The 13,453-nt window shown below is 60.7% G+C and overlaps 1 protein-coding gene across 1 annotated transcript in view; it reads left to right on the forward strand.

Moving 5' to 3' along the window:
* The window catches only part of LOC117640957 (rhotekin-like), a 39,766-nt gene that overhangs the window by 2,490 nt on the left and 23,823 nt on the right, over nucleotides 1-13,453 (forward strand). The gene's annotated exons all lie outside the window — the stretch shown is intronic.

Below are 13,453 nucleotides of genomic sequence, written 5' to 3' on the forward strand. Positions count from 1 at the left end.
TGGGCTTTCGAAGGGTTTTCGCAGGGCTCCCACAGGGATTGCGTAGGGCTTTCGCAGGGCTTCCGCAGGGCTTCCGCAGGGCTTTCTCAGGGCTTTCTCAGGGCTTTCGCAGGGCTTCCGCTTCCACGCGTTGCCAATGCTAGGGTGATTAGGCGCAACAGCGAAATGATTATGACGGCCGGTTGGGTCGGCCCGTCAGTCTTCCAGGGCTTTGCGAGGTGGCGTGGCGCGGCGTGGCCCGAGGTTATCGCCAATCTCTTGTAAGCCGCGAGCAGGGCGTAGCAGGGCGCGACGGCCCGGCATAAAGGTCTTGCTGCCACCTGCAGCAAGCATGCTTGGATTACACTGGGACTGGCGGGCAGACAAACGACTAAACTGGCAAACTCAACCCCCCAAGCACAAGCACTGAGGCATTGACACGGGGTTGGTACGCGCAGCGCGCAGCACGCAGCATGGCCGGCCTGTGAGGTGGACCTGGTCGCTGACGTCCGCGGCGCCGCCATGTACCGCATCCGCCTGTACATCGTCCCGGAGCGGCCCGACGAGGAGGCCGACGTGGGCAGCGACGGCGGCGGCACGTCGGGCACCTCCATCGGCGACGACGAGGACGAGGACCTGGGCTTCTGGAGCTCCGGGGACTCGGAGCGGGGGCGGCGCACGCCGAGGCCCAGGACCACGCCGACGACCACGCCGACGACGCCCAGCCCCGCCAAGGAGGCCGTCAAGCAGGCCGCGCAGGCCGCGCACCGAGCGCTCCGCAGAGACGAGGTGAGGCACACGGCGGAGTCCCGCACGGCAAGATGCCCCAGCGAGTCAGCACACTGCGAGGAATCCCCCTGAGCTGGGATTGCCGTCATCGTCGGAGTTTGACCGGCGCGGGGCGCGGGGGAAGAGCGCAAGGGCTCACCGCGCCCTCGCCGTTTAGGCCTGAGTCGTCGTTCGTTTGGCTGCCGGACCGACGTCAGTGCCGACGCCAGGACTACCGGATTAGTATATGATTACTGGAACTGGTCGAGCATGGCGAGCACGGCGAGCATGGCGTAGTCGTGGGCCGCGCAAAAACAAACAGCGAATCAGAAAATGACGCGGCGCGCTCGCCTTGCTCACGTTGCTCGCTTGCGTCATTTCGCAACCTCCCCGCGACGCACGTACCCTGGAGCCAGGAGCCAGGAGGTGACCGAAAAAAGGATTTTGCCCCGGTTCAGCTCGTTCAGCCTTTCGGCCAGCCCATCTCGGTTTCGACCGGTTCTTACGCCAGAGTCCCTAGCCCGGCTGCGGCTGCCGCCAGAGAGAGACAGAGACACGCTGCGGTGCGCTGGTGCACTGCCTGCCCTGCTCCGCGTTTCCTGCTCGACTTGGGCCGTTTAGCGCGTTGCACCGGGTGGCCCAGGCACGGCCCAGGCACGGCCCAGGACTTCCAGGACCGCCGGTATCGGGGCGTCATTCACGGAAATGTTTCTGGAATCCGCGTTTCGACGTTCACGGGAGGATTTTATGGGGCCAGTTGCGTGGTCGCGAGCAAGCGGAGCACACCGGGAAACGTCGTGGGACATCACTGTGGCCCTGGCTCAACTAAAAATATATTACCTCCGATGAATTTAAGTTTTTCGTTCTTCTTTGCTTGTTTAAAAGAAATCCTCGCAGTGCAGGACCCAAGGGTTGTCATGCGCCGTGCTTTCAGTGTCGAAGGTCCACCTTGGCCGCAATGGAAAGTGAGGCTCCTGCGGCATCGCGTCTTTAGTACTGTATCCCGAAATTGTCCGCCATTCGTGTGGCAAGCTGGCAAAGCATGCTGCGGTCGGGCCGCGGTTCGGCCAAGCCGTTCGGCGCGCCCAGGGCTGCCAGGGCCGCCTGACCCGACCCGCATGCCGCCTCAAAACGACGCGGATACATAATTGCCGCAAGTGGCGATTCATTATTTCGTTTCATGAAAGGTCAATTTCGTGCGTCTATCTCTCGCGCTCCCCTAGGTTGAGTGCACCTCTGCCCCCCCCCCCCCCCCCCCCGCGCGTTGCGGCCGGTGCAGTGCATGCAGTCATGACACGGCCGCACCTGTGACCCTCTGTTCTTGCACCGCGCCGTCAAACATTTAAATTGCACGGCCAGAAAAAAAAGAACAATAATGGGGAAATGCGCAGTACGTTTTCTTTCTGCGACGACTCACGTAAAATTTGCGCCCGATTCGAATCTGAGAAACGAAACATTCTCTATATTCACAGTGTGCTCAGGATATCTTTTCGTGTTTTTTTTGTTTATTTTTTATTTTTTAAGGGTGCCCTTGCAGTGCTGCCATTCTCGTCGAGGTGTTGGCCCTGCCGTTGACAGTGTGGTGACGCGATGACGACACCACGCACGCTGCGCGCTGCCCTGGCGCTGCGCATGCTGTGTTTGTCCTTCGCTCTGCACCGACGGCACCGACAGGCTGTCAATCAGGCATGCACTTTCCCGCCATCGCGGTCCGCAACAACGAGAAAAAAAAAATAAAGAGGGCGGAGAGAGAGAGAGAGAATGATAAGAAGGGGCGCCATTTTATTTCTCCTTGAAGCTGCATAGTGTGTGCGCGTGGCGCGGCGTCGACCTGAAGTCCTGGAGGGCGTGTGATGGCGGTGCAGGCGGTGCAGGCCATCGTCCTTCCCGACGGTGGACGCTCCGCCACGCTCCGCCACGCCGCGGCGTGCATGCCGCACTCGCACACGGCTCGGCGATGATGTCATAATCTCCTGAATGGCCGACCCGGCCGACACCGGCTTGACTTCTCGGCTGCCAAAAGGTTTCGACAAAAAGCCACACACACACACACACAGTGCTGCACCTCTCGGCCGGCGGCCTTCGATCTTCGATGCATCGACCGGGCAACGCGTTCTTCGAGAGCCTCGGATGGCGTCGCGGCCCCGCGAGTGTAAAGCCGTGTCGCCATGCAAATGGGCCGGCGGGGCGGCGATGACGGTGTACTTGGAGGCAAAAGGACGACGATGATGCGCGCACAGTCAGCCCCTCCGCACCGCACTGCAGCACCACGCCGAGGCGTTAGCGGCTCCAAATTCGGCTCCAATTGGATCTGGCGGTCTGCTGCAACGCGTTGCGACACGTGGGACGGCGGCCAGGCCGGCCACGGCGGCCAAAACGCTGCAGCGGTTAATTGGAGGCGCATCGGTGTGGCGGTGGCGGCCGGCCTGGCCAGGCAGACGCCGCTGTACAGTGGGCCAGAAGTCGGCGCAGGCGGCCGAAACTCTGGACGTTTTTGTGCTCCCGAGTCGCTGAACAGGACTCGAACCGAACTTGTGACCCCCCCCCCACCAATGGATTGCTCTCCAAACAAGGAATCCATTGGTGGGGTCACACGTTCTGTTCGAGTCCCATTTAGTGACTCTGGAGCTCCAAACGCGTCTAGTGCTTTGGCCGCCTCCACTGGTCTTCTGGCCCACTGTGCGCTTGGCCTTTGCGGGCACGCTGCAGCCGTCCGTGGGGCTCGTGCTTTGCTTACAGTGTGTCACGTCGGAGGGCTGCAACAATGTGTGCAACGGGGTAGCCGATGCCGCCAGCCGAACGCACCAGCCAGGCGCGTTGCCTACCCCGGGCTTGGCAGGCGCCCGGTGGCGGCGAAAGACGAGACACGCTCGGGTTTCCATTGCGCTCGAAAACAAAACATGGTGCACTGCAGCGCTGCGCGGCGATCCCTTTTTGCTGCAGAGGACTCACGGGGCCATACTTTCCAGTTCCCACGACAGGCATCCATCTCCCAAGCTGCACCGCGCCGCGCCCGGCCAGCCGAGGCGAACCAGCCGAGCCCTGCCCAGCCATGCTGCCCTGCAGCCCTGCAGCCGTCTCGTCACAATGCGACGCAATGCAGTTATGCGGAACCCGTCGCCGCTTTCTGCCCTTGCTCTCTCCCTCCGTCCCTCTCGCATTGTCTCCCGATTGTGATGTTTGCAGAAACATTCGGCCCCGCCGGGCCCCACGGGGATCGGAGTGGGGAACGGCTTGTCCGAGCGGACTGCCTCGGAGTCGAAATGTTTGGCGGGTTTCTTAGCTGCAGCCGTTTCGGTTCTCACAGCCGCGCTGTGCCTGCACTGCAATCTCGGCCGGAGACCTGAACGCACGCTGCAGTCTGCAGCGACTCGCCGGCCGAAGCGGCGCCGCCACAGTGCAGTGCTACAGTGCTGCAGTCGGTGGTAAATTGAAAGCAGCACCGATTGCCCGAGGCTCGAATGAATGAGACCTGTGCCATCGTGGCTCGGCTCGGCTCGGCACTCCAGCGGCGCCCAATTCGAGGAGAAGCTCGTTGCGAGTTGGCTCTGGCTCCAGCAATTCCAGCAAATAGAGCAGCCCCTCCCAGCCAAGCCCATCGAACGGCCCGGACCAACGCCCCGACGGACTTTCGTTGGCTCCGCAATTAGAAAGTCATTATGATTGTCGGTGATGCTCGGTGAAACCAAACTAACCCTCGGCCGATTTAATGGCCACTTTACATTGCAGATGCCGGCCGTCGCTGCTCTGCGCGGCGCCTTGGCTGCAGCCGTGCGATTCGCGCCAAACGGTTTGGCCCGCGTTCGAGTCCCGGCCCCGGCCGATGGCTTTTCTTGGTTTTCGTGAAGAAAATTTCTTCTCAGAGGGTGACAGGGCGGCACTCGCGTCGTGACTCGTTCGGCGTCATTCGTTGTTTTATTTCCTCTCTCTCTCCCTTCATTCCACACCGGAGATGGTTCTCATTTACATGCGGCGTAATCTGTATCATCTTTTTCTTTTTCGGTTTGTTTCTTTCGCCTCGGCCACCGCTATAGGCTCCACCGCTAGGCTACAGGCGAAGGCCGCGAAACAAATCCGGCTAGATAATCCCGATGGAGAGCGAGGGAGACAGGCGGTGCGCTTGTCTGCGTGGGAGAACGAGAGCGAGAGAGACAGAGCGATGCGCTTGTCTGCGGTGGCCGAAGCGGCCGGAGGGCAGCGGTGCCCATTTCGGCCCCCGGGCCTCCACTCGCGCCTCATTCGCGTGATGTGTGCGATTATCTCTGTCTCTCCTCCTCGCGCTCTCTGTCGCACTCGCTCCGTTCCTTGCTCTAATAGTGGAAGGAATTAATGGATAGTTGCCGCCGCCGGGCTGCGAAGCGTATTTCTCTCTCTCTCTCTATCGCACGCTCGGCCGGGGCCGTGAACCTCCGCGGCGGTTCGGTTCGGTTTGGCGCGAAAGGGCTGTTTGTTATCGGTTTGCCGCGGAGCCGCTCCGAACGGCGACGCCGCTCTCCGGTCATTTCGTTCCAGATCCTTGCAGAAGAAAGCGAAGTTGCTTCGGTTACGCTGCTTAATTCCCTCACCTACTCGTTCTCGCTCGTAATATCTCGCGTTTATTGCATCGGCACATCCACCGCTAGACAGACGGACGCTGCCAGACAGCCAGTGCGAGACAGGGGGCTTTGCCGCGCGATCCCTCACACCGACCTGTCGCCTCGACGGCCGTCCCGGGGTCCTTGCCGTCCTCGACATCACGACCAGGAGGTCCAGGAGGGCGCGGAGGGAAAGCCAGTCGGGCAGCCCAGCGGGCGGAGCGCGGAGCGGAGGGTCAAACAAATCGCATCGATTTGCCGTTTTTGCTCTCCGGCCGCGGAAGTCCAAGTCCAAGTTGAGACCTCGGGGCGAGCTTGGAGTGCAGGGCGTCTAAACAATTACGTCACCTCGCGGCATCGCCTTGCATTCCTGGCGGCGGTCGGTCGCTCCGTCCGGAGGGCCAGTCCCAGAGCGTCTTGGGGCCCTTCACGTAACGCGCGGGATGAGCGCGCGTGTACACCTTCACTCAAATTTGACGTCCTTGGGGCGCGCCGCCGCCTCTACTGTATATGAGAAATGGGGCAATTTCATTACGAGTTTCGTAATGTTGTTGTTGTAGTTGTTTCAACGACCTCTGTAAATGCCTGTCTTCGCGGTGCCGGGACCAAGTGGACCTCTTTATATGCAGTTTGGAGGCAAAGTTTGAAAGAGCCGCCCACCCAGCTTGGGGCACGCAATGGGTCATCATCAGTCGGCCAAGTCAACTTCCATCACAGTGTAGTAATTTCATTCGTTTTTAACAGTGGCCATGACAGTGACGGTTCAGGGGCGGTGACAGAGCGTTTCACCCCGGAGAGAACAAATACTCAAAATTTCTATGTACGGGGGTGGGGGTGTCTGCCGGTCAAAAGCAAACGGCTTTCGCTCGTGAACCCGTTAAACGTCCCGAGGTGGCGCCTCGCCTCGGCCGTCTGTACCGTTCCATGCCGTTTTGCCTACGCGTTGGCGGCGAGGCGGCGCCCCTCTGTGGTGCTGCGGCGTACCGAGCCGCCCCGCCTCGCCCCGCCCCGCCTCGCCCCGCCCCGCCCCGCCTCGCCCGCCCCGCCTCGCCCCGCCCCGCCTCGCCCCGCCCCGCCTCGCCCCGCCCCGCCTCGCCCCGCCCCGCCTCGCGCCCCGCCTGCCCACGTCCGCGCTCCAGTATCGCCTCACCTAACCTTCGCTCCGTTAGCCAATCCCGGACACGTGTCCAAACACGCAAATTCGGTGACCGCGGGGCACTGCTGCTCCCGTCTGTCTGTTTCCTCAAGTTACAAAAAAAAAACCAAGCAAAAATCTTTTCTACTTGTTTGTGTTTCTTTGGTTCCGTTGTGCTGGATTAGCGTGTGTGCGCGTTCCGGCGAAAAGGACAGTGAAGTATCTCCGGCATCTGGGTCTGTCGGCGTGCCGTAGATAGAAACGCGTTACAAGGGCACGACGCGCGCGACGAAAGTCCGAACGACCGGGCGGAGCGGAGATCGCATCTCGGAAAGCTCAGAAGGAGGCCGGCACTCACTCATTCATCCGCCTTTTGGCTTTGCGCGGCGGGCCACGCCGCCAGGCCGGACTCGTGGAGTTGACTTGCCCGCTAAATCGTTCACAAAATCCTAAACAATTCGAGAACCCTCAGAGCGTTTTAAGTATATCGACTTCGAATACGTACCTTCAAAATTGAGGAATTTGTTCTTTCGCAAATGTTTCGGCCAGCTCAACGCGGCCAAACGTTATCGAAACGCGCTCACTCCCCCTCGGCGGCACGGCGATTCGAACTCCATTACCTCTCGAGATGGCGCTCGAGGCCCGAAGAAAGCCCTGGGCGCTTTCCCCTGCCCGCGGGGCCCGCAGGCCAGCCTCGCGGCTCTCGGCCCTCGCGCGCCAATTTTTCAAACGCGGGGCCCGGCCCGGCTCGGCGTTTGTAGTTTGTCGTCGGGGAATGCCTTTGTTGGCCGCTGGCAGGGCAGCACAGGGCAGCCACTGGCCCCAATGCGTCCCGAAGTCCCGAACGCGTCGCCCCGCCCGGCTCCGCCCGGCAGGGGTTCTCCGGGCCCTCCAGGACAGCCAGGCTTCGAGCTTGCTTTTGTCGCCGCCATTACATGACTCGGCGGCACACTGTTTCCGAGAGTCATTTTCGTCGCTCTGTCTCTGTCGCACCCATACGCGGCGCCCCGTGAGTGCGAGAGGGACGGAGCGACAAAACAGCTCTCTGCTGCTGCACTTGGGCGCTGTGTAGTGCGCTTTTCGGCGCGTGACTGTGCGGGCGGAGTGCGGTCGCGGAGGAGGACGAGGAGCGCGAGGGGGAGGTCGACACACATTTCTTCCGCGGCACTCTGGAGTCCGTATCTGTGTCGTGGTGTCACGGTGCCCAAGGTTCACTTGCCCTTGGCGGGGCATATTAATGGTTCCCTTTGGCCTGCCCCGCCCCACCCCGCCCCACCCCCGCCCCGCCCTGCACCTGGCCGCGCGTCGGCCGCGCCCCGCCTGACCTTAAAACTAGCGCCTCTTTCAATCAGTGTAGTGCAGCGCTGTTGGGCAGTGGGCAGGCTGGTGGGAAGGCACACGAGGGTCCACAGGCTGCAATTTGCGTCGAGTGTTTGGGGAGCCGCGTGGCATCGACCTCTGTGCGATCAGAGTCGTTAGCCCCCGCGAGGGCCTGGCTGGGCCCCCCTCTGGTACAGCAATTTGCTCTGCCGGCTGGTCTGCGGTACCGTTCGGTCGCTGCCTCCACTAGCGCGTTTGGCGCTCTTCGCTCCCAAGATTCGGGATCGAAGGTTCTGCGTCCCCTGACGCGGTGCAAGTTTTAGCGTTCTTGGCCTGCTTGCAGGCACAGGCAGGCAGGGACGGCGTGGGCCGGCTGAATCAATCAGAAGGTCCGAAGGTCTGCGCGGGCTGGGCTATTGTGGCGCATCGCCGCCCGCGCTGCCGCTCCGAATGTGGAAACGGTCTCACATTCCGTCGGGGGCGTCGCATATCGCACCCGACGGTTCAGCGGCGCGCAGTGGGCCGGAAGACCGGCGGAGGCGGCCGAAACTCCAGACGCGTTTTTAGCTGCAGACTCTGGAGCTCAAACCGCGTCGAGAGTTTTGGCCGCCCCCACAAGGTCTCCTGGCAGATCCACTGTGCGGCAGGGCGGGCCCGCTTCAACATTGTTGCACACGCGCGTACATACAGGGCTGCATCTCGGTCTCGAAGTAGGCAAATGGCACGACGGGTTGGCCTGCTGCAAGCCCCGGCAAGCTGCGGCAAGCCCGCCGACCCAGAACCACCTCGCCTAGACCTGACCCACAAGGATGCAGCCCACCGGGCTGGGCCGGGCTGGGTGGCGGTGCGGGTACCCGGGTAGCCCGGCCAGGCCCGTCCAGGCCCAGCCCCGCCGCTTTCAAGGCACCTCACTCCGAAGGGCCGCTCCGTCGCTCTGTCTCTCTCGCACTCGTGCAGCGCCTCGAAGGGGTGCGAGAGAGACAGAGCGATCCCTCGGAACCCTGCACCGCCATTCATGCGACCCGCCCGACCGGTTTGGCGCAACAATGCGCCCGGCTCGTTGCCGCTCGTCATTGATTGGCCGAGCAGGAGAAGAAGAGCGGCGCGAAGGACGAAGGCGACGAAGGACTCGCAGTGTAGTGCCGAGCCAATCGGCGGCACGGCGGCCCCAACCCCCGGCGTGGCGACACCCTAGGGCAGTGGTTCTCAACCTTAGGGTCGCGACCCCAAGCGGGGTCGCGAAATTTTTTTAAGGGGTCGCGGCGATGCTGGGGTCGTGTTTTAGGCCGATTTTAAGCAGCCACTGCGTCTGATCCGAGGCGGGCATTTTGCTCCCTCAACGGGCAATCGGTCTTTGGACCTTCCTTTAGCATGCCTTTGTTACGGAGTGCAATTATCAGTCTTAGTTTGGGAGCAGTATTGTCTCAAAGTTGTCCGAAACGCTCAGAAATGTCTATGAAAAATCGTGTTTTGGGCCGATTTTAAGCAGCCACTGCGTCTGATCCGAGGCGGGCATTTTGCTCCCTCAACGGGCAGTTGGTCTTTGGACCTTCCTTTAGCATGCCTTTGTTACGGAGTGCAATTATCAGTCTTAGTTTGAGAGCAGTATTGTCTCAAAGTTGTCCGAAACGCTCAGAAATGTCTATGAAAAATCGTGTTTTGGGCCGATTTTAAGCAGCCACTGCGTCTGATCCGAGGCGGGCATTTTGCTCCCTCAACGGGCAATTGGTCTTTGGACCTTCCTTTAGCATGCTTTTGTTACGGAGTGCGATTGTCAGTCTTAGTTTGGGACCAGTATTGTCTCAAAGTCGATCAAAACGGTCGCAAGTGTCTGAAAAATCGTTGTGACTATTTTGGTCAACTTTGAAACAATACTGCTCCCAAACTAAGACTGATAATCGCACTCCGTAACAAAGGCATGCTAAAGGAAGGTCCAAAGACCAATTGCCCGTTGAGGGAGCAAAATTCCCGCCTCGGATCAGACGCAGTGGCTGCTTAAAATCGGCCCAAAACACGATTTTTCATAGACATTTCTGAGCGTTTCGGCCAACTTTGAGACAATACTGCTCTCAAACTAAGACTGATAATTGCACTCCGTAACAAAGGCATGCTAAAGGAAGGTCCAAAGACCAACTGCCCGTTGAGGGAGCAAAATGCCCGCCTCGGATCAGACGCAGTGGCTGCTTAAAATCGGCCCAAAACACGATTTTTCAAAGACACTGCTGACCGTTTCGGCCAACTTTGAGACAATACTGCTCCCAAACTAAGACTGATAATCGCACTCCGTAACAGAGGCATGCTAAAGGAAGGTCCAAAGACCAACTGCCCGTTGAGGGAGCAAAATGCCCGCCTCGGATCAGACGCTGTGGCTGCTTAAAATCAGCCCAAAACACGATTTTTCAAAGACATTTTTTAGCGTTTTGGCCAACTTTGAGACAATATTGCTCCCAAACTAAGACTGATAATTGCACTCCGTAACAAAGGCATGCTAAAGGAAGGTCCAAAGACCAGTTGCCCGTTGAGGGAGCAAAATGCCCGCCTCGGATCAGACGCAGTGGCTGCTTAAAATCGGCCCAAAACACGATTTTTCATAGACATTTCTGAGCGTTTCGGCCAACTTTGAGACAATATTGCTCCCAAACTAAGACTGATAATTGCACTCCGTAACAAAGGCATGCTAAAGGAAGGTCCAAAGACCAGTTGCCCGTTGAGGGAGCAAAATGCCCGCCTCGGATCAGACGCCGTGGCATGTTAAAGGAGGGGTCCCGTGGGGTCGCGAAATTTTTCCTGGGGGTCGCGGAAATTTTTGGCTTCAAATTTGGGGTCGCGAGCCGAGAAAGGTTGAGAACCGCTGCCCTAGGGTCGGAGGTTGGAGGTTTTGCTTGTTTTGCACCGCCCCGCCACTAGCCGACTAGCCGCGCTGCGCTATTTTCTTTTCCTCGTCCTTTTGGCGCGACGGCGCGACGCGTTCGATTGGCTGTTGTATAACTCGCGTCGCCTCGTCCGCGGCACTGCCAATGCTAATCGGCCGGCCGCGAGATGAGGACGGCCTAGACGAGTCGGAGACGAGTCGGAGACAACGGAGAAAAGAGGAAGGAAAAGGGAAAGGAAGGCGGCCCGGCCAAGGGCGACGGAGACAGAGTCAGCGAGATGGACGTCCACGAGGAGAAAATAAGGACCACGTCGTTCCGGCCGGTTTCCGGACGGAGGTTACAGTGTAGGGGCGGCCCCTCGGCGCTTTGTGGACGCGGCCGTGATTCGTCCCGTACCGTGGAAATTAAAATTAGTCCGCGGGGGAGGTCTCTCTCTCTCTCTCGCACTCGCGGGGCGTTCCGTGAGGGTGCGAGAGAGACAGGCCAACGAAAAGGACTCTCGGAATGAGTCCGCAGCAGTGCGGGCAGAGCAGGCAGCGCACTGCACGACGGACGGCGGCGTGTGCGGTTCGTGTGGGCGTCGTCTGCTGGCGGGGCGGCCTGGCGGTCGGCGCGGTCGCGGCCCCGCCGACGGTGCCCCGTACCGCGCACCGCGGCCCGCTGCGGTCCCTGGCTGGCTGGCTGGCTGGCTGGCTGGCAGGGCGCGCTGCGGTACGCCAACGCTGATTAGTGCAACTAGCATATTGTGTTACACTAAATGAGTCTGTCGCTCCGAATCGGCTGGCGGCGGACTGGCGGGGAGGCACATCCAGTCCATCACCGCCTTCTCGGCCGTGGCGGTGGCGGTGGCGGCGCGCCGGCGGTCGCGGGGCAGGTCAGTGGCTTGCGCTGCCATTGGCCGCGGAGACGGAGAGGGACTTTCTTGCTTCGAATCGGAAACTTGGAGCACGCCAATCATGCGTGACATCGTTTTATTGAAAATTTGGTTTCCTGCTACTTGGTCAATCTCTAGTGGAGGCAAACTCGCGCTTGGCTCGGCTCTGCGAGTGCTGACCGCTTGCTCATGACTGACGGGGCGGGGCGGGGGCGGTGAGAGGATGACGAGGGGCCGCAGTGCGGTGAGCCTGGGAATCGGTTCGGTACGCCGCGGTGCGTACACCATTAGCGACTAGCACAAAGGTCAGTCGGCGAAAGTGGCAGCCGATAGTGCAGGCTGCATGGCTGCAGTGATGCACCTCGGACAGGTCGAGGCGCTGCTGGTGTCCCGGCGCGTCCCGGCGTCCTTCTGGGGCTCCCCGGCCCCGGCCCGGCTCCCCTCGGGGGAGGCGGGGGAGACGAGACGCGGCCTTCTCCGTAGGAAAAGGAAGACGGCCGGTTCTCTCGTCCACTACACTACACAGGACCGGTGATGGTCTTTCTTAACTTATTGCGTGTGGTTTATTTATTTTCTCGGAGTGTCGCCCTGCTGCCTGGCTGGTGGCTGGTGGTCTTTCTCCTGAAGCCTCCCAGCCAGGCCAGCCAGCCACCGACGACGTCCGTGAGGAAAATCAATCATATCCAGTGGCGGTGGAATTGTTTCCGGGTCTTCGCGACACACACACACTCGCAGGCCGGCGCGTGCACCACAGACTAGTTTCTAGACATCCTGCTGCAAGGGGCTGCCTGGAACTGCACCGGCGGGACAGGCTGCGGTAGACCGGAGTCCCCGGACTGGAGTCCCCGGACTGGAGTCCAGCCTGGAGACTCAAGTCAGCCCGGAAGTTGAATGCCGCCGGATTGGGTCGGGCCGGGAGGATTTCTCGAGGCGGGCTGCCATTGGCTGCAATGGCTGCAATGGCTGGCGGGCCGGAGCCTGGAGCGCCTGCCGAGTGCCGGGTAGGCAGTCCCGTCGAGCTCGCGCGCGCGCCGGGCTGCGTCGCTTGAATGGCAGGCTGACTGGCAGGCCGCCCCGTTTCGCGCTCCGGCACTGTCTCTCTCGCACCCCTTCGGGACTGCCCTCGAGTGCGAGAGAGAGGGAGAGAGAGAGAGGGGGGGGGGAGAGAACGGCGATGACACTGTCCGGAATTAGGAATCGGTCTGCAGCTGGGGGAGTCGGACGGCCCGTGCTAGCCTCCGCGACTTATGGTGTGGCGGCGGTTGTTCTCGTCGGCGTGGCTGCGCGGCGCGTGGGCCGGCTGCCGTTTCTCTTCCGGTGGGATGACACTGCCCCAACGCCGCTCTGTCTCTCTCGCACCCATGCGGGACGCCCCGTGAGTGCGAGAGAGACAGAGCGACGAACACGACTCGCGGAATCCGTCTGCTGGAGTCCAGGACTCCGGTCCTCCCCGCCTGATCGCCGCCGGTGATGCCAAGGCGCCTCTCTGGACGAACAGGGGAGAAAAAAAAATACCGCCCGTCTTTTCCTGGTTTGGTTTCCCCGCCTTTAAATCCTTCATCCAGAAAGGAAAAAGGTTTCACCCGTTTAAAAAGGAAAACGAAGTTTACGATGGGACGACTTGGTGTACCCTGTTTGGAACTCTCCATCGATTTGGAAGTGGAGCACTCCGATTGCACCCGTTGCCACTGATTGGCGATTTGGGCCAGTGCGTCGCTCGCCGTGAGAGAAGTCTGAAGAAGTGTTGCCGATTGACAGGGTGTCGGTAGGCTGGCTGGCCGGCCGGCAGGCGGCGCGCTGATTGGTCCTTGTTGCGCCTCGTTGCCTCGTTGGCCTGCCTTGCAGTGCCTTGCAGTGTGTTGCACACCGACCGCCATTGTTTATCGAGCTGCGCGAGGCTGATCGCACACTATTTACCGCCAAATCTGAT

The sequence above is a fragment of the Thrips palmi genome, unplaced genomic scaffold (genome assembly GCF_012932325.1).
Source record: "Thrips palmi isolate BJ-2018 unplaced genomic scaffold, TpBJ-2018v1 HiC_scaffold_15, whole genome shotgun sequence".
In the NCBI taxonomy this organism is placed as follows: Eukaryota; Metazoa; Arthropoda; class Insecta; order Thysanoptera; family Thripidae; genus Thrips; species Thrips palmi.